Source organism: Saimiri boliviensis, chromosome 13 (genome assembly GCF_048565385.1).
Source record: "Saimiri boliviensis isolate mSaiBol1 chromosome 13, mSaiBol1.pri, whole genome shotgun sequence".
In the NCBI taxonomy this organism is placed as follows: Eukaryota; Metazoa; Chordata; class Mammalia; order Primates; family Cebidae; genus Saimiri; species Saimiri boliviensis.
Window position 1 is genome coordinate 20,103,458 of NC_133461.1, and position 4,697 is coordinate 20,108,154.

General features: G+C 46.5%; 1 pseudogene; it reads right to left on the bottom strand.

Annotated features, from left to right (window-relative positions):
• Nucleotides 1-775: 775 nt before the first annotated feature.
• On the bottom strand, nucleotides 776-876 carry LOC120361709 (U6 spliceosomal RNA; annotated as a pseudogene).
• Nucleotides 877-4,697: the final 3,821 nt, after the last annotated feature.

Below are 4,697 nucleotides of genomic sequence, written 5' to 3' on the forward strand. Positions count from 1 at the left end.
GAGAATTTACTGTCATGAGAACCCTATAAAGAGCTATTTAATCTCCAGCCTGAGAATAATAATCATTAGGAAAATGACCTCTCTTTTCCCCGGTTCCACAAGGATTGTGACTTTCTTAGTCCCCGTCAGCAATCTCCTCTCTGCTGTCTTCACATGGAAAGGTTTTAAACTCATAATGATAAGCATGTCAGTCAGAGAGGTTAAGAAAATGACCTTGATGGAAAGAAAGTAAAATCCTCCCTGGAAAATTTCAACGCAGATGGCTGCCTTTCAAAGAAGAAACCTTAAAAAAGATCAACGGAAAACTCATAAACAGCATACTAAAACATATTTTCAAATGAGCGTTGCTGCTCAGCTGTAAAACCTCATTGAAGTCTAATCGTGATAAAAGACTTTGAAATAAAACCTAGCTGCAAATTAGGAATGTCTACAAATGTAGTAATTTCTACCTAAGAGGCTTTGTGTCCAAACATGTCATTTGAGACTCAAGCAGACAAAGGAGAATGCCCTTGGAAACAGGGCTGCCATTCAGCCCGGCAGCCCGAGGGCATTGGATTTCCTCACTGGGCTCAATAACATTTTCAGCCACGTTAGGCACCAGCTTCAGACCTGGTGGGAAGCAAATTTAAATGTCTCTTTTAGTGAAAAACAAAGAGAATGCTGTATTTCACAAAAGAAAGAAATTCGATCACTTTTTGGATTGGCAGACCTGGAGTCTTAATGAATAAATTTAACAGTAGCTTGTGCTTCCAGAAGTTGATTTATTTTATTATCTTAAACTATGGGATGCTTTACGAATTTGCGTGTCATCCTTGCAAAGGGGCCGTGCGAATCATAGTGTTCCAATTTTAGTACATGTGCTGCCAAAGCAAGCACAGAAGTTGATTCTGAAAGACATTTTTGGGCTCAGGAAACTTAACCCAAAGGGATGAAATGCCCCAGATCTTCTACTGAGCACAAATTCCTTTTTTTTTTTTTTTTTTTTTGAGACAGAGTTTCGCTCTTTTTACCCAGGCTGGAGTGCAATGGCACTATCTCGGCTCACCGCAACCTCCGCTTCCTGGGTTCAAGCAATTCTCCTGCCTCAGCCTCCTGAGTAGCTGGGACTACAGGCGTGCGCCACCATGCCCAGCTAATTTTTGTATTTTTAGTAGAGACAGGGTTTCACCATGTAGAGCAGAATAGTCTTGATCTCTTGACCTCGTGATCCACCCGCCTGGGCCTCCCAAAGTGCTGGGATTACAGGCGTGAGCCACTGCGCCCGGCCTTGAGCATAAATTCTTTAACAGCCTAGGAAAAATGTTTATTCTATTCACATTTATCTTTGTATTCCTGGGGATGAATAAATGAATGAATGAATGGTCAGTCCTATAAACAGAGAGGCAGTCTGGTGGTGCTGATAGAGTACTAGATGATTCAACTCACGATTCATGCATACATTCAAGCATATAGTCAATTTGAAGATATAAACTGATTGCAGCCATGTGCCAGGGATTTGACATACAGAGTTAGCAAGAGAGATCTGTGGCGAGACACAGAAATAGGGGCATCTGGGCTGGTGAGTAGAGGTTCTCACGCCTGTAGGTAGAGAAGCAGAAAGGCTTTGGGAGCTGCAGAGAGGAGAAGGAAGGGAGCTGTGCGTGCAGGGAGGGTATGCAACAATGGGTAAGGACACAAGATCCAAGAGCAAGGAGGCCTCCGATCCAACAAGCAAAATATAAATTAAAAGACTAAGAAACCAAGGATTTAGGGGCCGGGCACGGTGGCTCAAGCCTGTAATCCCAGCACTTTGGGAGGCCAGGGCGGGTGGATCACGAGGTCAAGAGATCGAGACCATCCTGGTCAACATGGTGAAACCCCGTCTCTACTAAAAATACAAAAAAAAATTAGCTGGGCATGGTGGCGCGTGCCTGTAATCCCAGCTACTCAGGAGGCTGAGGCAGGAGAATTGCCTGAACCCAGGAGGCGGAGGTTGTGGTGAGCCGAGATCGCGCCATTGCACTCCAGCCTGGGTAACAAGAGCAAAATTCCATCTCAAAAAAAAAAAAAAAAAAAAGAAACCAAGGATTGAGGGGTGAATCGAAAAGATTTACTATCAAGCAAAGGACTCTAGACCAGTCTAGAGTCTAGGCTCTAGGGGATGAGTTTTCGGGAGGGAGAAATGATGTTTTTTAAAGCTGAAGGATCATGAATGATCTCTGTCCCAATTCAGGAGGGCAAAATCTCTGAGTGTGGCTGAGGGGCTAGTGCATTAGATAACCCTTGGACTGGCCAGAGAGAATCAGCTGTGGGTGTTGGTATGTCTCAGCTCCCTCTACTGTGTACATGAGGTGCCCAACTGGGATCACGGCATCCTGTTAGGTCTACACAGTTGTCAGCAGGCCACGGGCCAGGTCGGGATTTATCATGACAAGGACAGTAGACAGAAATTGCCTAGGGGAGATCCTCCAACCCCAGTAATTCTTGCTCTTGGATATATTCCGAGACACTTGTGGTAGAAAAAATCCTAAAATGACCCCACTCATGAAATTTCCTGTTCTCATCCCATGGTCTAGGAATACCCTGATTATGTTCCATTACCTGACAAAAAGTGATCTTGCAGATGTCGTGAAGGTCACTAATCAATTGACCCAGAGTTAATCAAAGGGGGATTATCCGGGGTGCCTAATCTAATCACAAATCCATTAAAGCAGAGAGTTTTATCCAGTTGATGGCAAAAAGGGAGGTCAGAGAGATTGAAAGCATGAGAAGAATTTGATGCACCTTAAAGATGGAAGAGGTCACAGGTAAGGACCAAAGAGTAGCCTCTAGGAGCTGAGAGTGACCCCTGGCTGACGGCCCACAAGGTACCAGGGACTTCAGTCTCACAGCTGCACGGAACTGAATTTTGCCAACAAGCTGAATGAACTTGGAAGCAGCTTTTTCCTGAGAGTCCAGCCTAGCCAACATCTTGGTCTTAGCCATGTGATACCAGCGCAGAGAACCCAGATGGGCCTGCCCACGCTTCTGACCTACAAAACTGTGAGTTTATAAATAGGTGCTGGTTTCAACACCTATCCGGTGCTTGTGGTAATTTGTTTATTGTTTTTAGAGATGGGGTCTCACTATGTTACCCAGGCTGGAGGGCAGTGGCTATTCCCAGGCACGATCCCACTCCTGATCAGCACAGGAGTTCTGACCTGCTCTTTTCCAGCTTGGGCCAATTCACCCCTTCTTAGGTAACCTAGAGGTCCCTCACTTCCAAGAGGTCACCACATTGATGTCAAATTTAGCACAGATACCTGATCAGCATAGCACAGATGGCCCGGAACTCCTGGGCTCAAGCCATCCTCTGGCTTCAGCCTCTGGGTAGCTGGGGCTACAGGTGCACACCATCATACCCCGCAGTGATGATTTGTCACGCAGCAATGGAAAATTAACACAACCTTCTGAGAGTCAGACATTGGGCTGGGTGGAATAGAGACATTGCGGCAGCTTTAATCTTGTGAGGCCAACAAATGTAGGCTGGCACAGAGAAACGCAGGATGAAAGGCCGGAGGAGCGGGGCATGGGAAATCACTGACAAATGACTTCAGAGATGTTCTGAGAAGAGACGGGGTGGGGGGTCAGGGGCAGGCGGGCCTGTAATCCCAGCACTTTGGGAGTCCGAGGCGGGTAAATCACCTGAGGTCAGGAGTTTGAGACCAGCCTGGCTAACATGGTGAAACCTCATCTGTATGAAGAATACAAAAATTAGCCAGGCATGCTGGTGTGTGCCTGTAATCCCAGCTACTCAGGAGGCTGAGGAAGGAGGATCACTTGAACCCAGGAGGCAGAGGTTGCAGTGAGCCGAGATCATTCCAGCCTGGGCAACAGAGCGAGACTTTGTCTCAAAAAAAAAAAAAAAAAAAAAAAAAAAAAAAAAAAAGAAAAAAGAGAGAGAGCAATGGGATATGGTGATGAGGATGGTGTCAGGGATGAGCTTGGTGACTCCAATGATAACATAACTCCCAACATTTAGGTTGGTCCTGGAGCCCCAAAGACACCCTATGGAGAGATGGGTACACATAGAGGAGCGAGTTCTCACTTTCGTTTTTGCATAAAAATCAATGGGAAAAATAAAAAATCAAGAAGCAAAGGTAGGGCGCGGTGGCTCATGCTTGTAATCTCAGTACTTTGGGAGGCCAAGGCGGGTGGATCACAAGGTCAAGAGTTGGAGACCAGCCTGACGAATATGGTGAAACCCTGTCTCTACTAAAAAGACAAAAATTAGCCAGGGAGCCTGTAGTCCCAGCTACTCGGGAAGCTGAGGCAGGAGAATTGTTTGAACCTGGGAGGCAGAGGTTGCAGTGAGCTGAGATCGTTCCACTGCACTCCAGCCTGGTGCCTGGTGACAAAGCGAGACTCTGTCTCAAAAATAAATAAATAAATAAATAAATAGGCCGGGCACGGTGGCTCATGCCTGTAATCCCAGCACTTTGGGAGTCCGAGGTGGGTGAATCACGAGGTCAAGAGTTTGAGACCAACCTGGCCAACATGATAAAACCCCATCTCTATTAAAAATACAAAAATTAGCTGGCTTGGTGGCGTGTGCCTGTAATCCCAGCTACTCGGGAGGCCAAGGCAGGAGAATCGCTTGAACCTGGGACAAGGAGGTTGCAGTGAGTCAGGATCTTGCCACTGCACTCCGGCCTGGCGACAGAGTGAGACTCCATCTC